We start from the raw sequence: 25,230 nt of genomic DNA, 5'->3' as shown, positions 1-25,230 counted from the left end.
TCACGATCGACTCTCGAAATACTTTTGCTTTTTCCTTCTCTTTTTCTCAATCTCTCTCTCTCTCTCTCTCTCTCTCTCTCTCTCTCTCTCTCTCTCTCTTTATCTATCTCTCACTCTCACTAACTCGCTCTATCTTCAAAGACCCCTTCTCGGAAGAACCTCGTTCCAGCGTACATCGTCGATAACACGAAGGCCACGTCGAACGATTCTAACAGTGTTGGTGCTTGGTAACGACGATGGTGTACGAAGGTTGCCGAGGAGAAGAGAGGAAGAGATTAATAGTCTCTTCGCTAGAGAGACGAGAGAAGTCACTGGACTTCCGACGTAGGATGCGTTCGACAAGTTCGAGCCGCACAGCTACATCGCCGATGATTAAGCGATCCGAAAAGAAAGACCGATTAAGAGGGCGCGAGGTAGAGATAAAAACGCGAATCTCTTCTACCAAGAGGATAAGTGAAGGGCCGGCTCGATAATCCAATGAAATTCACTGCCTCTTAGGTTAGACCTAACGACTTCGAACTTTATTTATGTCTCAACGTTAAGACCATCCTCTCTCTCTCTCTCTCTCTCTCTCTCTCTCTCTCTATCTCTCTTTCTCTATCTCTCTGATCATCATACCCTGAGAGGAATTTATTTTGTGAACTAACTATGATTATTTCTACTTATACGTTCTATATTCGTTTGTTTGTCTCTAACTTTTGTTTCCACTGTTATCGAAATAGAAGAAGACTCTCGAGATAAGCTGAAATAGACGCATAACCAGTCGGGAATACGGAAGATCTAGCAATGCCGAGTAAAATGGGCGGTGAACCGAGCGAGATTATAAGGCCGATGATACAGTCTGGACTCTCTTCGAGGCGGCCTTTAGTACGGAAAGGTAAACGAGAGCAAGTGCATTTAGTGTTTCTCGGCAATGGCTATTAGCCGAGTTAAACGTTAGAGAGAAGTGCACACGCGAGGATAATACGTAAGTAACGACAACGTACTCGTCTTGGGAACATATAGAATAAATGTGTACCATACATGGATATATATCTAAATTGGTAAACGGTGTAAAGTGCACGTATCAAGAACTTGAACGTCATCATCCTCATCATCGTACAATTCCCAGACAATTTTATTTTTCTCTTATTCTTTTATCGGATAATATTCGAGCATTGGTTATCGTATAATAGATGAGTGCATGCTTGGTTCGTGATTTAAAAACGAATGAAATCGAACGTAGTCGTACATCTAATACTGAATTAGGTATACATCGAACGAGACGACAAGAGATACGTTCTATGACAGTATCGATATTTATACGCCTCTCTGTAGCGCGCATTTGTATATATATGCATATCAATATACATATGCATGTATATATATATATATATATACATACCTATGTGCGAGATATGTCTCGATAAATTAAATTCGCTAACTATCGGAGAACTGTGTTATTCTTTTCTGTCTCGTATTAATGTTTTAACGCCAGAAATTCTTGATTGTCTTTGACACTTGTCCCATGATTTACGTAATTACGCTTCTTTTAAAATTCCTCTTTTCTTTTCTTTTCTTTTTTTGTTGTTTTCTTTTTCTTTTTTCTTCATAAACCTGTTTCTCGTCGTTCGTTCGTACCTTCGTTCGTACGTACGTACGTTCGTTCGAACGTTCTTAACGAATCGCCAACGGTACTCAACCAAGTGTAAAAATAATTACGAAGTTAATATTTCGAGCTTTCGTTTCGACTATCGTCTCAGATGTCAACTATACGAAGGAAAATGGTAGAAAATCCATTCGCTGGAAGACTAGCGTGTGCTAACCCGCTACGACCTTAATACTGTTATCACGAAAAATTCATCGAGAGATCAAGACTAAGATTACTCGTCGTCGACTTACGTCTCTTAAGAGACGGAAAAGTAGGCAAAGCTAAAGGGGCAGAGGGATGGGGGGAAAAAGGGGTGCTTGTACTCGTACGATGGCAAGCTCGACTCGAACTTCGAGTTCGATCTTACGAGGTTGCGTCACGCCAACGCGTTAACTCCTCCCTGTTTAAGTTGCGCCGACTCACGAGATCTTAGAATATATTATGTATCGAGAAAAGCGTGATACCTTTTTCTTTTTTTTTTCTCTTTTTTTTTCTTTTTTTTTTTTTTTTTTTTTTTTTTTTCGAAAAGACTTTCGAAACTCTTGAACGTCGATCGGATAAATTTTTATTTTCACTAAATGAAAATTAATCGATTAGTATCGGATTCATGTAAAAGTTAACGTTCGATACTTTTAAAATGAAAAATTATGATCTCATGTGCTTTTGATAATTAAGCGTTTTGACAAAAAGATTTCGCAGAGTGTACATTGGAACGATGGAATGACGCCAATTAGAATGGAATTTGTCCGGCGAATCGGAACTTTGTACAAAGGACTCGAGTTTCGTTTACGTTACTGATCGATTGGTAGTTGAATTTCACGTGTTTCTTCTCTCTCTCTCTCTCTCTCTCTCTCTCTCTATCTATCTATTTATCTAACTATCTCGAATCTACATTTTTTTTCTCTCTTTTTATCTCTTCTCTACTCATTCAATATAATTGCCTTATCCGAAATTCTCATCAGTTTACGATCCGCGGTGGGTTAAGAACAAGCTTATCAATATCCGCAACACTTATACAAGAAAGGCGGCCAATAAAATTATTCGTTTCTCCAAGCGCATTCCACGAATCTTTCGATTTTACATTGATGACATCAGTTATTTCCTTTGATACGAGCCGTTCAATTCCGACAAATTTACGATCGCTTTAACGAATCAACCGAATTAAAATTCCAATGTTTAAAAAAAATGTATAACGTGAGAGAGCAATTGGTTAAATTTACCATTAAAATATGTCCCTCAATTTTCCTTAAACCTTCGTATTTACTTTTTCTTTTCGTATTCTTCTCACAATACTTTTGTTTCTTAATCATAATAGAAATGCGTAATTAATTAAAAATAAATTATCATTTACGAATATTTATCGTAATAAAGAATTTATTTCTAAAGATTTCATCGAATGATTGACAAATCTTTTAATAATTTAATAAATCGTTGATTTATGATCGATCGGTAATCGTTAGAAACATCTTACTATTGTGTTAAGAGAAAACTGAAAAGGCAAACTGTCATTGGACACGGCATACCTAACACGCATTTGCAAAAAGCATATCTAAACTTTTATTTGTTAGCTCGAAGCGTGTCCAACGCTTGTAGATCATTTAAGTCGGGCGACTTCCGATTCCAAAGGGAAAAAGAGAAAGAGGGAGAGAGAAAGAGAGAAACGAAAAGAGTAAAGAAAAAGAGAACTAGCACGATAGAATGCGTTATCTTTCGTCGTTCGCAAAGCGGAAAGTAAACGCGTAATGCCGATCGCGTATGTACGTTCACTTCCTAAGAGAGAAATGTGCCGTCCGCACGATATTCTCTTACTACTTTCCACTGACCGCGCTTTAATTAATTTTCCGACTTTAATTTTCTACCCTCTCACTATCCTCGATTATTCTCTCACGAAAGTGCCGGTCTTTTATGTACGAACTTTCAGACTCTTTACTTTGTTCTTATGCACATCATATGGAAAATCATTATACTTATATTATTTTTATAAAACAAGAAAATTATCCTTGGAGATCAATTTGTAAAACAGTACCTTGTGATTTAGAAAATACAATATCATTTCTTTCTTATTAAAAAAAAAAATAATATCGTCGATCTTTCACCTTCTTCATGATCCTTTCAATCGGTTTAATTAACATCAGTTTTCAAGTACAACAAGTTTCGAAGATCCATGAAAGATGTTCACGTACGATGAAAGCTCTTCTCTTCTTTGCAAAGTTCGAGGTTGCTTGAATGGTATTATCAACGATGCTATTCACCGAGACTAAACTATCACGAAAGATGGAAGAATTTGAAATTCATGTTGGATCTCAAGACGATACATTTTACATTGAAATGTGAAAGAAAGGATTAATATGATAAAGGAGAAGTTCGTCAATTTAACGACGCAACATCGATACCTTAACAAAAGGGCGTAAGAATTGACGCGTAACAAGAGTAAATGGACATTCGACTTGATGTTTGCGAGTTAAGTCGAAAAGCAGACGAGGTAATAAATAGGATATTTAACGCTCGCCGTGAGATCTTATCTTACGCGAGAACGCGACCAGGTTGTGCACGAACATTATCGGGTAAATGCGCACGAGTCACGGATAAATGGATGAAAAGAGGTAAAAAGAATAAAAAGAGAGAGAGAGAGAGAGAAGCACGATGTACATACGCATCTCACTTTATCCGTGCTGGAATCGACATCGACGTTGTGTTAATCTTTCTCTCTCTCTCTCTCTCTCTCTCTCTCTATTTCATTCTCACGTTCGCTTACCACGACACAACTAACATCTTTTCGCGTGCAACTCGATGATTACCATTACTTTAGAGTAGCGTAACTCGAGCCTAGTACGAATACCATAAAGTAAACGTTCCTTTGAGTATTTCGTCGCGAGTACGCGTTGTGTTACGATAAACCGTAGACAAATTCATTCCCTACAAGCTACCGTTGTTATCGTTGTTAATAGCGAAACTTTGTCGTCGAGAAACCTGAATAGGAGATTCAATGAAAAATCAATGATTGCATGCCACGTGCCGTTAACCGTATTGTCCAACACCTTTCATAATAAATTTCACTGTTCGGTTTAATTGTCCTTCTCTCTTATTTTCTGTATTCATTCCTCCTTATAATTTACACTATCGACAATGACTTGAATAGGATCGAGACTAACAATAAGATTAAACCTTTAATTAGTTGCTTAGTTAAACTTTTTTTGCCAAATAGATAAGAATATATTTACTTCCCTTGTCTATTCTCCCTTTCTCATATATAACAAACGATACTAACTTTCGTTCTTCTTCTCTCTCTCTCTCTCTCTCTTTTTCTTCTCCTTCTTTCGATTTCTTCCCTCGGTCTCGGTAGTATTTTATCCCATATCATAAGGTAAGCGCGTGCGCGCGCTCATTTATGTTCTCATGAGAAAGATATGGTCGGGTTTCGACCGATCTAGCGATGGACATGAGTTTCCACCGAGATCGAGACAAGTTCGATCGAGGGACTACTTTACATGATTGCTATTAATTTCCTTAAATTGATACGTGAGATGATCGATCGAACGAAGCTCGGATAAGATCTCGATTATTAATAATGGAAATCAAAGTATTATTATATATATATATATATATTATCTGTTCGAATATATAAATATTATTTCTTTCGTCTTTGGTTACTTTTAAATTCGATTATAAAAGATTTTATCTTGTATAATGAACAATTTTATAATTCGAACAAATAAGAGAATCGAATTGGGAGGAAGGACTCAAATCCATTCGTAAGTCGGTTTGACTGTCTAAGGTTAAAAATACATTAAATGCATGGTAAGGGCTACACCGCGTTATCTGTGGTCCGACTAATTGATAACGCCGTTGAGATTAGCTTTGCTCAAACCAATTTAGGTAGTCAGATGCGCAGATTAAGGGCGAGGTGCAAAAGAAATTGCCCGCTTCTACGTCGCGATGGTGCAAATTTACTGCCGGTTAGCATGAAAGCCGATCTCTCTTTCGTTTCCTTCTCTCTCTCTCTCTCTCTCTCTCTCTCTCTCTCTCTTTCTTTTTCTCCACGACTACCCGCGACGCCTACCTTACTATTCTTTCTTTTTTAATCACCCTGTCCGCGCGAAGCCTAGAATTAGCAACGAATACTCCAACGCGATTTCTTTTAACGATTCCTTATCGCGATCGGAAGGAACAAACGAGCCGATCGACCGATAAACGATTTTAATAAACTCTCTTTCTTTTTTACAATTTTTTTTTTTTTGTCGACGAAACGAATATGAAACAAAGAAAAAAAGAGAGAGAGAGAGAGAGAAAGAGAGAGATGGAGAATTCTTCGTTTTTAATACCTAATATATATATATGTGTGTGTGTGTGTGTGTGTGCGCGTGCGTGTTTATTTCTGATTTAATCGAACAATGACATTTTACTTTCTTGTATTCGTCATAAATTACGATCTATCTGTGCGTTTACGATACAATAGATTTTTTCTTTTTTTTTTTTCTTTTTCTTTTTTTTTTTTTTTTTTTTTTTTTTTTTTTTTTTGTCAAAAAAGAAACGACCACGTGATAAACTAAACTAAATTGAAGATTGAAGATAAACGATTAATCGACAAAAGCGAAGGAAGCGATAGTTTGACATCAATTCTCATTAAGATTTCATCGTACTCTTTGGTCGTACCCCCTTTGATATCGTGTCTTCTTTCTTTATCTTAAAACGCATTCGCGAAGTCGTAGCTGAAAGCCTCGCGCACATCGAGATAGATAATGGCAAGAAGGTGCCCGTGCGAGAACCAGTTTCCTTCGAGAAACGAACCCGACCGCCGATCAACGATTCCTGACGCGTACGTTCTCCACCCTACGAACACACTAAGAATCTCTTCTTTCATCTCCCTTCCTCTTTGAACGAAAAAGACTCCCGTCGTGTTTCTTTCGGCCACCTTAAGCGGATTGTATCGACTAAGTAACAATCACAAAAAACTATAGCTTTTACGTCTCAATATATGCGAGAAAACGAACGAAAAAGAGACTCGTCGAAAAAAAAAAGGAGTAAGCAAAAAAGAATGAGAGAGAGAGAGAGAGAGAGGGGGGGAGTAAGATAAAGAGAGAAAGAGAAAGAAAGAGAAATAAGGAGAGGTAGATATAAAGTAAAAGAGGGTGAGAGGAGGTAGCGAGGCTTTCACACTTTTTATAGTGATAAGCGGCGTGCAACGTAACTAATCGATAATCGCATTGAAAGCGCGAAGAAACGAGTCCGACGTAAGGGAGAAAACGTGGCACGCAGGTTACCCAGCGATAAAGCGTCTTAATTCGCTTTTAAATCAAGGCGGATCGTAAATTTGAGAAGACGAAACTTCGACGAAACGAATTGACGATTTGATTCGGCCTTTTCGTTCTACCCGTTATCGTCTCGAAAGCGAATCCCCTCAATTGGAAGTTTCTAACTCGCGACTCTCGATCAAGCATTATTCTTGCGTGCCCGAATGAAAAAGATAAAGAACAAAAAAAAAAAAAAAAAAAAAAAAAAAAAAGAAAAAAAAAAAAAGAAAAAAAAATGAAAAAAAAGAAAAAGGAAAAAGAAAAAAAAAAAAACAGAAAAACGAATGATTAGGTACCATAAGAAAATTACGGTTTCGTCGTGACGACGGATTAATGACGGGCATCTCGCGATGGGACGTACCGCGTCGGCAAACTTATGAATTCGATGTGTAATTTGGGCAGGCGAATATATGGATTCCCGAGGGGCGCGGAAGCAACTAATATTTTTTCGCGGCCCACGCGTGTGAGCGAGCGCCGCGTACACTACACCCACCGTTTGTAAAAAAAAAAGCGAGTCAAGCGGGCCGGGCCAGGCCAGGCCGGGCCGGACCGAGTCGGTATATCCGAAAATTCAAGACCGTTAATCAATATCATTGTTAACCTTTCTTTCTCCGTTAAGCCGAGAGACGTGAGTAGCGAAGGCGTAGCGGGAGCAACGGCAGCAACAGCGGCATCGGCAGCAAGAGAAACGGCACCCCTCCCTGCTGCGTCTACTGGTGTACCTTCTTTACTTCCCTCCTCTTTCCCCTAACGCACCCTCCCTCTCTCACCGTCACTTTTATATTTCCTCGTTTTTTTTTGTCTCTCTTTCTATTTTTTTTTCTTTTCTTCTTTTTTTTTATATTTCTTTCTTTATACCTTGACTAGCGCCGTCGAGAATCTTGTCTCCCGTGACCTCAGGACGCCAAGACGGGCTCGACCCGTGTCGAGATTTCTTCTCTTTTTCTCTCTCTCTCTCTCTCTCTCTCTCTTTCTCTTCTCTTCTTCTTTTTTTTTTTTTTTTTTTTTTTTTTTTTTTTTTTTTTTTTTACTCTCCGCATCCTCGACGTAATGTTCCAGTAATAACCATTAATTCGTATGATCGGTTTGCGAGCCTCCGCGCATTATTCACAGCCTGCCGCGCCAGACGTCGGATCCAAGGCGATTTCTCAGTTCGAACTCGAATCATCTCCCGGTCGACGATATGTTCTTGCCAAAAGACGTGCTGGAACTTGCTTGCCAAATTTCACCCGAGCACTGTACTCTTTGTGTAGACGAAGAGAGAGAGAGAGAGAGAGAGAGAGAGAGAGAAAGAAAGAGAACACGTACCTACGATCGAGACATAACAGAGAGCGATTGCGATGTATGCAAATGCAAAGTTTAGTTCGGTTAAGGATCAATGCGATCTCTTAATTAACGAAGAGCCCAAGTGCTCTCTCTCTCCCTCTCTCTCTCTCTCTCTCTCTCTCTCTCTCTCTCTCTCTCTCTCTCTCTCTCTCTCTCTCTCTCTCTCTCTCTCTTTCTCCCTCTCTCCTCTTACGTTTCCACTTACTTCTCCACCACTACGTCGTTCCTTCGTTTTTCTCTCCGTTCAACCTCACTTTCTTCCTTTCGACTCTCGTTCGATAGGAATCCTATACTGGAGAGCACTAACTCTTCTCGTTTCTCTAACTCCGAAGTGAGGCCAGACGTTTCGAACCTTTTAACCGTCCATTTAGCTGGCAATCCGGATATTACGGAAGGATCTCAAAAGAGTATTCTATGAGGGACAGAGAGAGAGAGAGAGAGAGAGAGAGAGAGAGAGAGAGAGAGAGAGAGAGAGAGAAAGAAATTATTTTCAAAGTCGTTCGGTTTAAATAAATACGCGTTATTTGTGTGACAAATAAAATAATAAATAGAAATTCGTTGGAAATTTTCTCAAGAAATTTTTAATAATATCCTTATATAAAACGAAGTCCATCGAATAAATATTACCGGGACAATTATTTTCCCCTTGAAAATCTATTTGATTTATTTCACGAAATTCCTTCTAAATAGACCACCAGCAGAGAGAAGATAGAAGAGAGAAGTAGAGAACTAGAGAGCCTATAAACCATGCTACAGCTCTCTGCACACTGCATTCCCAGCTCGTTTTCATAGCCCGGCATCTCTCGTACGTATTACGCTCTTCCTGCCGTTAAGCCTCTTCATTGAGGCGTCGTCCTCTGAGTATATTGCGGATACCAGGATCGGCTGGTGAAACGGTGTACGATGCTTTCGTAGAAGTGAGCCCCGTCTTCGACGCTTCTGTACCATGAGATATAACTATCTTCTACTTGGGGGTTAAACAAGGAAGAGAGAAGATCGACAAGAACGGGTAGAAAAGGTGTGGGATGATGAGCGAGGGACGAGGGTAGAAGAAGGAACCCCCGCCGCCTGGTCGGTCGCTCGGTTGCAGAGGTATACCGTGAGGATAAGTCGCGGATCTGAGTGATAAACGACTCGGGTGTTATTAATTGCGGCCTCCATTAACTGATGAGGCCCTCTGCTTCTCTTCCCCTATCTTTCTTCATCTCTTCTCTTCCTCTCCACCAGTGAATCTTCTTCCTCTCAGGCGTTTCTCAGCTTCGTTTTACTCGAGCTACGCCCGTTCCAAGCTTCATCGTTCTCCCTTCAACCTTCTCGTCGTGGCACGTCGAGAGTAGAAGAAAACGTACGAGACGGGGTCAAAGCGAGGAATCATTCGTGTCCGGTAGAGGAAAGGCAAATGATCCGCGAAGAAGAAAAAGAGAAGCAAGATGCTGCCGCGGTGTCTCGCAAATGAGCCAGAAGCAGATTACCGATTTTTACCATGGGGCTAATGAATCGGCTTCGTGTCCTATCGCCATAAGTTCGATTTATTGTCTTTCTCTTTTCGTTTCAATGCTCTTACTCTTTATTTCTTTAAGTGGAATTAATTAGAGTCTTATAATATCTTTATAAATCTTTACCCCATTTTCTTGCTTCCCATCCCATATCCCGCCTAGATTTGTTCTCTTCTTTTATAATAACGATCAAAATATTCATGGTAGAACGAGCCCGTTCTTTTTCTAAAGAAGAAAGGAAGCTTTCGCGAAAGAATGTTCTAATGAACGTAATCAAGACGGACGATGAGACGAAAGCTTAATAAAGTCAGGATAGCACGATAATCACTGGCCGTATCTCCGACTCTTTTGCGAGAAGATGCATCAGACACTGGTCGCTCACCTTGTTCGGTTAAACCGACCACCGCAAATGATTCCAAGAGACACGGCACGGTATTCTGTCGCAAATGAGAACCGGCTAGCGATTTTTATGGCGCTTTAATTAATTACTCGCTGTAGCTGCATCAACATTGGCCGGTCCACCAAGTGTTTCGAGAGACGCGAAGAAGAACCATCGTGTAATCCGCCAAGCAGTCGGATTATTATTATCATTGTTACTTTCATTCACGGAAGTCCGACTTAACGTGTTTTCGGCTATCTACCGTGAACGTTACGTTCACGTTATATCCTATTCACCGAGATTATGAATAATTCTTAATGATTTTTTACGATGTCCCTTTAACGAGTATACCGACCTATTCGTTTTCGTAAAGAAAACGAATCACGTTGGAACTGTCATTAATTAATCGATCTCTTTAGCTTTGATTTGCAAGCTTATAATAATATTAAAATAAAATGTTATACGATATTGATTGTCGCACCATTTACCAAGGTCTTACGTTTATTGAATCCAATTTAATTTTCACGGTGAATTTTCATAGAGAAAAATATTACCGAAAGGGAGAATATTACCGAAACACTTTCTTTCCTGCGGAAATACCTAACAGAAGATGATGCAATGTGGTTAAACGAGACAAGAGAGCCCGATGGTACGAGCAATACCAAGACGAAATATGAAGAAGAAAGAAACCAAGAGGCGAAAGTAGAAAGGACAAGAAAAATGAAGAAAAAGAAAGAAAGGAAAGAGCAAGAGCGCGGAAACAAAGAGCAATCATAACGATGGTAATCTCTGCGGTTGACGTACAATTGCCTTCGTCAAGGCGCCTAGAGAATAACCAATTTCAGAAGTGTTTATTGCAGGCGGGACCGCGCTTCATTGTGCGCGCCATTAATGAGAGGGAGTTCATGCTAGCGAGTGAGAGAGAGAGAGAGAGAGAGAGACAGATATATATATATATATATATATATATATATATATATATAAGATATATATACATAAGAAGAGAAAATAATTGGGAAAGGGAGAAACTCGTATTACTTTTTTAATTTTAATTGTACTCTTCACCGCCCAATGCATTCTTTCACGTCGCTGAGGCAAAGCCGGAAAGAAAAGCACGCTTATAACTACGAGATGGTTTGAATGATTATTTCCAGAAACACTTGGAACGTGTCCACGATGAAACGTCTCCAGGAATCTCAAATATTACGGACGCTAATCGAATCTACCCGTTATCATCCACGTGCCTACGATTCTTCATCGACAGATTCTTTCGCTTTCACGTGATCTTTATTGAACTATTCGTATATCTACGGAATTCATACGTTTATGAATCGTACTTATTAGATGGCTTCGTTGACGGTAATATGATAAAGTTAAAAAAAAAGAAAAAAAAAAATATATATATATATATAAGAAATGTAAAATATAGGAATATATAAAGAGAAAGAAAAGAGAGAATTAAAAAAATTGAATATCTATCACGATGCATATTAAATATTTTCATTTGATATAGCTCGAATTATTTATATATTTATCGTACTAGTGTAGGAAGTATTTATTTGTGCAAAAAAAAAAAAGGAAAAAAAAAACAAGAAAAACAAAAACGCAAAATGCAATAATACATTTATGTTATATGTATACTATATATAAAAATTCATAAATATAATCCCGTATCATCACACTGTATGTTAGAAATATTGAAGGATTAAAATAACAAATTCATTGGTTTATCGTAAAAAAAAAATTCTTTCTGCAAAAGTATAGCGGCACTCTGGAAAAAGAAAAAAAAAAAAACAAAAAAAAAAAAATGAAGAACAGGTCTTCATCGTGCAATGATTTTTAATAATAGATTCCCTTTTATGGAGAATAAGTCGAACGGAAGAGATTTGTTTTTCATGGAAACGATCTTTTACAGTGAGGTACTTTGTTTCGTGGTATTCGAAGTAAATCATTGGGTAGATAGCTCCGAATCGCATTATAGATCGATCCTTTATCTTTCTTCAATTCTAATCCTCCATCTCTTTCTTTCCAATAGAAACCAGTGTACAAGTTGCGCGCGCTTTCTCGTATAAGATAGAAAAAGAGAAAGAGAGAAAAGTGAAAAGTAGAAAAAAGAAAAAGAAAAAGAAAAAGAAAAAGAATATAGCCGTGGTGCGCACGATCCATCCTCGCAATTCCGTCCGCGATCACGTTCCAACGATTTAAAACTTTTCTGTTTGCATTCCGCGAGCGCGGTAAAACTTTCTTCTACGGATTTTGAGCCAAGCAATATACTTTGCATTTGAGATATTCGTTCCGTTGGAGATACATCGAGAAGTAAGAGACGAGAAGTGGTTGACTCTTAGAAAGGAATCGTACGGGAAGTAACATTGTATCTTCGGCAACGTTTTAAGTCAAACAATCGTTCAAAATTACTTGCCTTTTTCTTTCGAATTTACGCGGGAAAAATTGTAGACTCGTATAACGCCATCGTTTAAAATCGATTCTAAGTTTTACGAAATTTTTGAATAAAATCAAACAAGGACATATATTTATTTTACATATCGAACTCTTATTACTCGAATGATTTAGATTTATTTTTATTACCGCTAAGTTATATAAACGTAATTTCATAATAAACCCATTTAAATTTATTGAATATCCTTAAAATCGATTCGAATTTTGTGAATCTTTTCGATTCGTTCGATTTGAGCTTAGCATCGAATCCAAGAGAGACGCTTGTTCGAAGGTCGTTCGATAGCTCTTCCCTCGGTAAAGGTATTCGGTGAGCGGGTATAAATTATTTCGACGGGAAATGATCTCCTCCTCACGAATGCCGAAGGGACGGACGGGAGGTAAGAGAGGGCGGATCGGGAGGGAGAAAAATAAGGTAAAAGAGGAAGAAAAAAAAAGAAAAGGGAGGAGGAGAAAGAGAAAGAGGAGGAAGGCTGGCGAGTACCGAGAACCCAACACCGGTTAGCCGCCAGAGGCAGGAACAGACGATCCAGGAGTGGCAGGAGATGGAGTGTGAAACATCGGCCCATCCTTCCTCCGGCCTTTCTCTACTCTCGACGATGTTGAAGCTATCGCTCCGTGCCCGTATAAATTGTGTACCGGGTGTCCGAGGTCGGTACCATGAAATACGAAACCTACCAGCGGGAAGAAGAAAGAAGTCTGCAGTGAGTAAGAGAGAGAGAGAGAGAGAGAGAGAGAGAGAGAGAGAGAGAGAGAGAGAGAGAGAGAGAGAGAGAGAGAATTCCTGATCTCGGTTGTAAATAGCATAGAAGGGAATTTTACAAAATTGAAAAACTTTCGTTGCATATTATAACTCTCATTATGTACCAAATGCAAAAAGTATTATGAACACCTATATAAAATAAAATGGATAACGTAAAAATAACAAACTAGAATGATTCTTATGCGTATATGAAAAACTTATTTAAAATCATAACATATCGAAAATTCCAACTTTCCGGTCTGATAATGGAGCATTCGTCGTCATGAATCTTTCTTTATGGCCTCGAAACTTCTTGAGCACTGTATATAAAGCTGCTTCCTCGCTTCTATCTTTTCTTTTCCTTTATATACGCGTATGTGCATGCATGTGTATATATGTTATACGTTTACTACGTATTCCCGCGTGGATACTGAAGACGACTGAAAGAGAACGAGAGAGAGAGAGAGAGAGAGAGAGAGAGAGAGAGAGAGAGAGAGAGAGAGAGAGAAAGAAAGATTGAGAATAAGAAAGAAGAAATGCAGGAAGGTATATATCGAAGATACGGAGAGATACATAGGATAATATATAGCAAGCATATCGGTTGGTACCTAGTGGACCATCTATATAGGCCACGTGCACAGTTTTATATATATATATATATATATATATATATATATATATATAGAGAGAGAGAGAGAGAGAGAGAGAGAGAAAGAGAGAGGTGTACCTTTTCGAGGTTTTACTTTGTTGTTGCATAAAACTATGAAGAATTTTGGAGAGAAAGCGAGCATGTGGTCGAAGTTTATACAAGACTCGTCAATAAATCAATGATACGATAGACTTTTATCTTCGATAATGATCGATCGAACTTTTATAACATTCGATCATACGACGATCATTTTACTTCAATAAATAAATACTATCTAGTTATACATAGAACAAAAGTGTACACATAACACAATGACAAAGAAAAGAATTTTTTTTAATAGCTTTAAAAGATTTTCCAAAGTTATTCGATCTTTTTATCGATGAAAATGATGATGATAGATCGATGATCTTGTCATAACAATTCTACGTACGCACTTACAACGAACCAAGTCGAAGAACATCGTGCGAAATGAACGTAACGATCGACGGCAATATCCGGATCGAAGGGACGACAAGAGGCATGGCGGGGAAACGATATGAGGAGAACGATAGGAGGGAACGATACGGGCAACGTGCGGCGACTGGAATGCTCGATAATAATTCAATAAGCAGTTATTTATCGGTAATTCGGCGGTCGTTCCAATATCGCCAGGTGAGCGCACGGATCGAGAAACGAAACGAGTGCCGACACCGGTGCAAGAGTCAAAAGAAGAAGAAGAAGAAGAGGAAGAAGAAGAAGAAGAAGAAGAAGAAGAAGAAGAAAAATAATAATAATAAGAAGAAGAAGAAGAAGAAAGAGAAATACTCGTATAGTCGGAGAAATCGAGAAATGTGGGACGAGGGGTGCCATTAATTTGGCAGCCGTTGTTCGACTCGCCCACCGGACCTTTCGTCGTCTTTACTCCTCCCTCCCTCCCTCCCTCCAACCCTCCTGTCCGCTCTTCCTTCCTTCTTTTCTTCCTTCCTACTTCTCTCTACCACCTCCTTCGAAGTCTTAGCCTACGTCCGAATTCCTTGGCTAACGTTGGAACTGCACGCGTCGTAATATGTCTTTCTCTTTCTCACACACACTCTCTCTCTCTCTCTCTCTCACCTACTCAAGCTTTCTTTCTCAGCAACTTCTCTCCCTTTCTCTTTACCATTCCCATTCTCGAGTCTTTATTGCTTCTATCAACATGCCCTGCTTGATTTATACATCTATATGTTCTGTTACGTTCTACTCTGCAAAGGGAGGCAAAGCCCTGTGTACAACGCGCGTATATGATTCTCTACTTTCTCTCTCTCTCTCTCTCTCTCTCTCTCTTTCTCTTTTCCTCTTTTTCTTTCTCTTTCTCTTTCTTTTTTTTTATCTCTTATACTCTTTCGAAGGACACACGGCATGGCACGTATCTCGCGCAGCAAGGGACCCATCTTAACGGCGAGGGGAGGATATAATGTTATCGCCTCGGATAAGTAGTCTCTGGATCTTACATGCACCAAGAACCCAAGCTATTGTATCGAAATGCATTAAGTCGAAGATAGAAATTCTTTTCGTAGTAGGATGTCGGCTCGACGTCGGCTTTAACGTATCTCACTCTCGATACCGATAATTATTTACAAGAAAAAAAAAAAAAAAAAAAAGAAACAATCAAAATGTTTCAATAAAATAAACCGTGGGATCTGACGTAAATCGTACGTACGTAGAAAGGTATATCCAAGGATTTATAATTGGGCGCTTTGATTTCTACGAATGAATTTCTATGATTCAATGTTCGATGGCAAAAATTAAAATTTCTCGTCGAACAGTAGAACGAAAAGAAAAACTTCATAGTCGTGAATCCGTTGTCGTGTTGATATTTTCTCAAATGTTCTGTCTAGTATGTAATACTCAAAGGAAACATATAGAAAAAGAAAAAGAACTAAGTGTGCTTATGCACTGAGCCTAAACAATAACCGGAAAGCTTCTAGAATCGAATCATTGCCAAGGCTCGTTAAATACGAGCGTGTTATCCGATAACAATCCCCTTACCCTATTGCCACCATTATGTTACTACTACTATCACATAATAGTATTATACATATATATATATATATATATATATATATATATATATATATATATATGTATACACATATCGTATACCCTCGTACTCCATACGCACTCATGTTTATGTCGTGGCTACTCGAGTGTTTTGTATCGTAATACGAGTTACCATTTGAACGGAATGCATTGTTGGAGCCTGTGACCCCCAAAGGCTCAGGTTCTTGTCGGTATCGAAAAGAAAAAAAAAAAAAAAAAAAAGAAAGAAAAAAAAATATATGAGATCGTAGTGTTCTCGCAAAATCTAATGTTACTTCAGGAGAAATTTTTGGGACCGAGTTTTTATATCTTATATAAGGATCAAATTTTATGAAAGAAACGTATGGCCGAGTCGCGGCAATCGAAAAGGATTATTCGATCTTACAAATAAAATCCCTGAGACGTCCGTCGAAGAGGTTGAAAAATTTTCAAGTGAGCAAGCGAGATAGAGAACGTGCGTGCCACGTCGCATGATGATATGTTTAATAGCCGCATCGACCTCCATCCTTGTCTCGCTTTTACCTTAGCATTCTCTCTTGCACACTCTCCGATTCCCCTTCGTGGACCACGTCGTTATTAATGGCAGCATCCTCTCGCGCGGTCACTGCAAGTACCCGGCGTAAGAAGCGAAGATGGCACCGATACTATTTCATCCTTTATTTATTTACACGCAAGCCGACGCACGATCTCGCTCGATAATGCGCCCCACTCGGATTTATGAAGTGCGCCGAAAAAACGCATTGCTTTCTTTACCTTTGCATACGCTCGACTTCAAGAATAAAGTATAAAGAGTAGCTCGATTCTCGCAATACCTATGAAGATACTCACCTGAAACAAACAAAAAAGAAATATATATATATATATATATATATATATATATATATATATATATGGATATAATTCATTCTACGATATATTTTGTTATTATATGTCAACTGTATAAGAAACTGTTTAAAATGTTTGATTTATTATGATATAATGTCGTATGATATAGGATATCATAATTAATTAGAGGAAATATGTTTCAAGACTATTCTTGAAATTATTCATAATTATAGTTTGTTTTAAATAAATAATCGACGATTTAATTACTTCAATTAATCTTTTTCTTGATACCGCTTATTTTGATCTAAATTTCTTTAGATAGGTATAGCATTATATTTTGTATAGTTGGAAAGTCTTCCGAATCGGTAGCGTGGTGAATTAATCGACCGCAAAAAGGCGTGAATCGCTCGTAAAACGTGTGAAATGTTCTTCGTGGTACTTCGTTTCTGCGAGCATCTAACTCTCCTTTACTTTAACTATCGCATTTAAACGGCATTCTTTACTTTCCGCGCAATTGGTACGAGCGATACGGCCCGGCCTGAAAACGCCTGAGCCAAGAAACGATTTTTCCAAGAGATCCATTTTCCATGTGGGATCTACGAGCGTCGTGCTTTATATGTCCACCGAAGAATAATCTTCATTGGTTTTGTCCTTATTATCGTCGTGCGGTCGTTTTATTTGAAAGAGAAAAATATTTGAAGGACAAAATCGTGACAAATGAAAAGAAAAAAAATTGCTTTGGGACAAACAAGAGCAAAAAAGAGAAAAAAAGAGTGGGGGTGGGTAGGGAAAAAAATTGCGATTATGAGAATCGATTTTCGAAGTAAATTTCATTTACTTTGCATGATTTTCTTACAGTCGAACTTAAAAGCAAATTAAACTTTTCCACCGACGTAGAAGAAATTATACGTTTGTAGAAAGTGAAGAGATTAAAGCACTGAAGCTGTAATTCCTATTTCCGTCTCTCTTTCTCTCAATTCAACTCCCTCACATCCCATCGAAAAAACGTGTAAACGATCTCGCGTGCGGTTAAATGATGCTCCTAACGTTCTAAAAGAAAATCAGTGACTTTAAAGTCCGAACACGAAGGGAGATAGAAAATGCTGAGATTGGCGAACTTTTTTAGAGCTACTTCTTCTACTCGTTTGAACCAGAAATCAAATCCGTAATGGCTCTCGAAACCGATGGAAGTCAACCATTCGTGAATTGAAACGACTTGGCAGATTTTATCGTAAAAAAAATCGATATCGAATCGAAATCGAGCGTCGAATTAGCGTAACATTTTTTTTTCATTCAAAAATCTCTCTCTCTCTCTCTCTCTACACACATATATATATATATATATATATATATATATATATTGAATTAATTAAAATAATTAGAACGACTAATATGTGAGATTAAATTTTTCATGAGGAAAATTAATTGTTTCCAAATACAGTACATTAGGAATAAGACGGATTATTTTCATAGTCTTCTCCCAAGAGATAAACGAGTAAAACTATCGGTTATACCATTTGAACGATTGGATACCTTTAGGCTCAGGAAACTACGATAAATATACGATACTAGCAATTCAACTACTACGGGATAAATGTAGGACGGAAAAAGGTTTGATGCGCGTGGGTGTAATGTGCTAGCGTCACACCGAGGCATCAATAATATCCTCGCGTAAAGTCGTATTAAGAAGATATACTCGTTATTTAGATACATCGAAAAGCAATATCAATAGTAGATATATTCTTGCTATGATCATGAAAATGAAAAGCAAAAAAAAAAAAAAAGAAAAAAAGAAAAAAAAAGAAAAAGAAAGAAAAGCGATATAGCGGAATAAACTATATTAAAATGTTTCTTCAAAGGATTCTCATCAATGTCAATGTATTAAGTATTACCACGTGCTTACTATTAATCCTTTTTTATGTCTTCAGTCAAAATATGTAATTACGTTTGACTAAAAGATCAACGAATCCAAGTACTTTTATGTACTTGTATGATTATCAGGCGCAAATGAAGAAAGAGAGAGAGAGAGAAAGAGGGGGAGGGGGAGAGAGAGAGAGAGAGAGAGAGAGAGAGAGTAAATAACTTATGACGCGTGATTGAAGGAAGTTCGCTTATCCTAGCAATTTCCTGCTAAAGAATCGTTACCCTATCCGGTTTATGTACAAAAGCTTGGAAGCGAGTTTTGGAATCCTGGCAAGTCGTTGGTAACTTTAGAAGTTACGCTGACGTTACGACAAGTCACTCGCAACATTCCAGGGATCTTACTCGTGGATAAGACCACGCTTGAGCGGAAACAATTCCTGTCTAGTACGGGAAGAACAACAGAGAGAAAGAGAAAGAGAGAGAGAGAGAGAGAGAGAGAGAAAGAGAGAGGGAGAGAAAGGGTTTATTTAGAATGCGTGACACCGTATCACAACTTTCCTTGCTTGACTTATTTCTTTAAAGAAAATTTCCAACGAACGTCTTACAATCTCAATCATCTAATCTTCCATTTCTTAAAGATGTATAGCAAAATTTAGAATTAAAATAGGTGCGTTTGTTTTATTATCACGAATTTTGAAACGAAATCTATCAAATTTTTCATTCTCTTTCTCTCTCTCTCTCTCTCTCTCTCTCTCTCTCTCTCTCTCTCTCTCTCTCCCTATACCGAATATTTAATTATATTATTTATTTATTAAAACATTTAATTATACCAAGTCTGTTTTTAATCAATCTCTGAAACTCTAGAAACGAGAGTAAATATGTTATCTAATCGTTCACTATTATAGAAACTAAGGTAAATCTCGATTATTTACGAGCTCGCCCAAGATGCAATGGGTCTCATATATCATCTCCATCGTTTAATTTCCATTCATGCGAGAGAACGTACTACTTGCATTCACTTTGACTTGGCATAGACTTGAACGGGTGCAATGATTCCCGTGCTCGTGGATATTCTCCTTGAAGCATTTCGAACTTGGAGAATAGAGAGGAAGCTCTTCGGAAAAGCTTCGATAGGGATCGGTGATGGGAGGAGGAGGGCGAGGAGGAGGAGGAGGAGGGAGGGAGGGTGGCAGTTGAGGGTTAGTAGCGCGAAGAAGGTGCATGTATAGATGGGAAAATAGATGGAGACAAAAGCAATTCCGATAGATCTCGATAATAACATATAAACCTCTATCGATGGTTCCGCACTTGAAATCGTCGTCATTGTATTGTATTTGGTGATATTCATAGTTAAATGCATAACCTGTCTCCAATATGTTGTTTTAACTTGAACGATACTTGACGACAAAGAAAACTTGTGAATGATATGTAGATAAAAGGATAGACAGAATAAAAATACATGACAGCCAGGAAGAGATTATACGTATATATGAGGAATATAAGATGACGAAGAAATATGTGTATATGAATGTCCGAGATAGTTCTATTCGAGTCAATCGTTAGAGCTAAGATTGTGGACGGTAATCAGAGATGGGTTTCGCCACTTTGACTCATGCGGATGACTCGAAACGCACAGAGACGAGTTCCAAGATTGACTGCTAGTAAACGGACGATGGAAGTATGTAGTATTACAGAGTTCTCTAGCCTGCAGCACTCCCGATCTTACAGGTTCTCTACTCGGGTTGCTAGCAACGATGCTATTGCTGCTTTCAGACTTACAGCAACAGCACTACCACCATCAGTAGTGGCAACCTAAGTTGTTCACCCGGCTGCGTTGATTACACTCGAGGACTCTGAGAGTGATATCCACCGACTGAAGCTACAATCCGACGTCAATTCCCTCTTACCACTATCATCCTTTCATCTCTTTCCATCAAGTCTCTTCTCTCTCCCTCTCTCTCTCTCTCTCTCTCTCTCTCTTTCTAATTTCGTCTTTGAGACTTCTCATGCGTTTTATTAAGTATTATGGAATAATGTCATTAATGTCACAAAAAAAAAAAAAAAAAAAAAAAAAAACAGCACATTCTAACTTCAATCATAATTTTTCTTTTCATATTTATTAATTATCCGTATATATTTATATAGGAATAAATAAATGCTTAATCGAACTTTCTCATTCGTTGTACATCGTTGTAAAGGCAAGATAAAATAATGAAAAATCTGTGCGAGAATGGAACGACGGTCGCCTAGCGACACACGAAGTTCGCGTCTCGCTATGATTTGCATCGACGGGCGAATACACACGCTGGGTGGATGTGTAATGGAGCGGCGAGGGTGAGCAATTAAATTCCAATTTAATAAAGGCACCGAGGGAATGTCGACGCCGCCACGGCGGAGTTTCATTTCAAACCGGGCATGGAATCCCGAGCGTGCGATCGTGCCGCACGCGGCGCGATGGTATGCGAGGACCGCGCGTACGTACGCCGTGAGTGCGTACCTCAGTTCGTACCAATCCGAGGGTCGTTCAGTTCGTTCATTCGTTCGTTCGATTCCTCTGCTCGAACGACGAATCAATTCTAAACGCGGTCAGACGAAACGCGCGACCGATGGAGACTATTCTCTGATCTCGAAAAAATTTATCTTTGCTTTGTGAATATTTGAAATACCAAATTGACGTATATACGTACATATATAAATACTTTTCTGTTATCGATGAACACAAATTCCTAAATATCTTCGTCACTGAGGCATGCATGATAGTTACGTACTATTACATTTAATTAAAAAAAAAAAAAAAAAAAAAAAAAAAAAAAAAAAAAAAAAAAAAAAAAAAAGAGAGAGAGAGAGAAAAAAAACTTTTCGTCGAGTTAAATCTCCGTTTGCAAAAATAAGCAAATTGATTCATTCAATATATGACATGTACGATTATCATAAATTGATAATGTAACATATAAATATCTCAGAAAAACGAATTGAGTTAATCATAAATGTGTTCTAGGCTTTAAGAACTAGAGATAAAGATAGAGAGAGGGAGAGATAGAGAGAGAGAGAGAGAGGAAAAGAAAGAGGGCGTGAAAAGCATGGAAACTCGAGAGAACAAGGATATAAAAGAACGATTCGAAAGCAATTTCGTAAGTACAGGTTGATTTACGTTCAAGGAATCGCCGATAGCTTACATACACCACTTCCTTTCCCTTCAACATTTTCCTTCAACCGGAGGATCGTCGAGGAGAGCGAGCAACTTCGGTTGGAACATCGTAAGAGATCCGCAAATGTTATCGTAGGAGAACGACAGTCTCTCCCTCTTTGCCTTCTGCCATAATATTTTATATCAGTTGAAGTATAACGTGGCCTGGAACGTCCTTCGGTGGTCTATCTTATGATGTTATTTGCGAAGTGGCTGGAATGGACGAGCCACCAATGTCGAGTTTCTACGAGCGAGTGAAAGAGATGGAAAAGAGGGTTCCAAACTTTGACGAAGAAATTATGAGGAATCTTTTTTCGCCGACTATACGAAACGTTCAATCGACGTCCCTTGCAAAAAATATACCTATCCGTTCGAGTTCGAAAGAAATGAGAATGGAAAATAAGAGGGTTGCGTGTGTTATGGCCGATCTTATTACTATAATAACAGTGATATATGTCGAATACGTACCAAACACTGACCTAGTACATATCCCGATGATTTCTATGGTATGACCTTTTTCCGTATGGAAGGTAGAAAATAGACGAGCAGTAGTAGGAAGAAATTTGAAGTTCTTCCGACACGTTAGGGGAATTATTCAAAGCAGTCGTTGTGTTTGAATAATCCACGGTCTCTCGGTGACGGACGAATGTTTTTCATGCGGCTATTCCTCATTTGGCTTATCTCTGATTCTGACTAAGACTAATGCAGGCGATTCGCTCGATCGTTTGTAACCTCCTCGGACCGTCCTTCGACCCTCTTTCGAGCCACCTTCGCCTCGTACTCGTTTAACCCCGAAGTGCCACCCTTAGTCTGAAGTATTTTGCCGAGCAACGCGTTCTCATTTATCCCATTGCTAAGTAATGTTCCCTCGAAAGAAACTCAAATTGCATAGACGTATTCGATCGATTTTCTACCTTACATACGAACGTTCGTGAGTCCTTTAAAATTGTCGCTCACAAAATACGCCCGCGTTATTTGAATTCTGATTGTCGCGCGGTGTAAATCGAAGTCGTAGAATCTTTACGAGGTTACTTTCAGATGCGAGCGTACCACTTTTTTTACAGCTGCGCGGTATTAAACTCGCGTACGAGTTCGATTTCCGAAAAAAGAAGCGGAAACGATTGCAAAGATAGACAGAGAGGAAGAGATTGAGAGAGAGAGAGAGAGAGAGAGAGAAATTTCCTCTCTCTCTTTCTCACACGTTCTATGACTCGTGTAACTGCCGCGAGTGCTCCCGAGACCAGAGCGTTTTCTATGCTCGAATAACGTTGCACTTTGTCGGACTTTTCGTTTCAGCACTGTGCTCTCGAAATATCGACTTTTAACGATCGGAACGAGGAAACGGCCTCGTGCGGTTGAAAGTGGCCATTCTTCGATTTTATCGAAAATGAATTCTTTCTTTGTATCTGACTATTTTCTATCTCTCTCTCTCTCGATGTAGTTTTTTATTGGAAAAATATGCATGTTCTCGGAATGTAAAGCGGATCACCAAAAAATGGATCCCAGTGTTAGTATGTGCATGTAAAATGTAAAAAAGAAAGAGGAAAAAAAAAAAAAAAAGAAAAAAAAAGAAACGAACAAAAATTCAATGTCAGATAGAAAAATGGAGATAAGGAATTGCGTGAATACGAATCGACGCCAACGTCGGACTGGTTCTTTCATTCGCACGTTCTTTCGAGCTGCGTCCTCATCGGTGATTCTTTTTCTTTCTTCCTTTCTTGCCCACTCTCTCTCTCTCTCTCTCTCTCTCTCTCTCTCTCTCTCTCTCTCTCTCTCTCTCTCTCTCTCTCTCTATCATTCTCCCGCCCTCCAACTTTTTCCTTCTCGTCCTTTTATCCTACCCACGAACGTCGCGCTTCTACATCACCGTCCTCCGTATCCTATATCAGGTGCCTCACACGCGATTTACTAAGAAATTCATTGGCTAATGAAATTAAATTCCAAATGGCCACTTTCTCCCTCCCGGGACAGAATTTATGCGGCATATTGAGTTCCTCCGCGTGGCTTCTCGCAAGAGACTTACGAAAGTTCTTAACAAAAAATAATCCAAAGTGCGTCACATTCTCTTTTTATTTCTCTCTCTCTCTCTCTCTCTCTCTCTCTTTCAATTTTCTTTTTCTCTTTTTTACTTTTCTCCACGACCCTTTGCTCAACTCGCTGTCTCCCTTCCTGTCGGGTTCCTTATCGTTTCACAGCTCGTGGAAGATGAGGAAGTAAAGGAGAAAATGAAAAAGAGGAAAGAATGAAGGAATAAAGAAGAAAGAACGAAGAAAAAAAGAGAAGAAAAAAAAAACGATTAGTACGGTCCTCACGCCTCGTGCAAATAATTAGAACCCTTCGGGTTCATGGATATTCTTTTAATTTTGCCCATGGCTTGGTTTCTTTCCATTTCGTTTCTCTTCGAACGTTTTTTCCTTCTTTCCTTCGTTCGTTACGCATAGTTAAATGCAACACCATAAGAATCCAACAAATCTTCAACATTTTTCTTTTCTAACATTTTCTTCCATTACTTCTATAACCACTTGCGTACTGGTACTCATAGTTTTTAATCTTTTTTATTGCTCTATCACGAGAGATGTCATTGGAAGTCTCTACGATCTCTCATGGCTTAGATTTTTTTTTTAAAAATAAACACTGAAGTTCCTATGGGAAAATGTTCATCATCGACTTGGAACTTTACGATTTTTCGCGAATATAGCATATCGACCGATAAACAATTCATTTTTGTGTTAAGCATAAAGAAAGACGTCCGGAGTTGCTCGCGTAAAACGAAAAGAGTCGATCGCGTGACGTTTCGAGAATATACGAATGGAAAAGGAGAGACAAGTCTTCGAACTGCGTGCGAAGTTACGATCTATAATTAAAAATCTAATTGGCAGACACTATCATTTCTTTCAACGTAGAACGAAAAGATGAAAAAAGGAAAAATTGCGAGGATGCTTTTTCTTTTTTTTCTTTTTTTTTTTTTACTTTTGCCAATTATTCGTCTCCCTCGATTGCAACGCTAAACTGTACGCGTATCTATATATGGAAATGTAGGCGTAGCTTTGAATCTTGAAATTTGCACGAACGATCGTAAAGAGAAAAAAAATATAGGACTTGCTTTAAACTATATACACTTTAAGGATATATTATTAATATTCTTTTTTTTCTACGGCATTGGAATACGAACACGCGATACTCGATTTACAAAGAAAAATTTCACATTTCTTCGTTTAACGCGAATTACTTTGTAACTATCGGCGTTACTTTTCAAGGTCGCTTTAATCGAGAAAACGTTCAATCTATGAATATCTGACAAGAGACTTTTATAGGTCTGTCATAACGAAA

General features: G+C 38.5%; 2 long non-coding RNA genes across 4 annotated transcripts in view; one reads left to right on the top strand and one right to left on the bottom strand.

Annotated features, from left to right (window-relative positions):
- Nucleotides 1-25,230, bottom strand: part of LOC124950917 — a 349,196-nt gene that overhangs the window by 256,006 nt on the left and 67,960 nt on the right. The gene's annotated exons all lie outside the window — the stretch shown is intronic.
- The window catches only part of LOC124950919, a 130,749-nt gene that overhangs the window by 79,000 nt on the left and 26,519 nt on the right, over nucleotides 1-25,230 (top strand). Inside the window, exon 2 of the long non-coding RNA XR_007101478.1 lies at nucleotides 723-877. This is a non-coding gene — a long non-coding RNA (uncharacterized LOC124950919). The remainder of the gene's footprint in view (nucleotides 1-722; nucleotides 878-25,230) is intronic.

Source organism: Vespa velutina, chromosome 8 (assembly GCF_912470025.1).
Source record: "Vespa velutina chromosome 8, iVesVel2.1, whole genome shotgun sequence".
In the NCBI taxonomy this organism is placed as follows: domain Eukaryota; kingdom Metazoa; phylum Arthropoda; class Insecta; order Hymenoptera; family Vespidae; genus Vespa; species Vespa velutina.
This window is presented reverse-complemented; position numbering and strand designations above follow the sequence as displayed.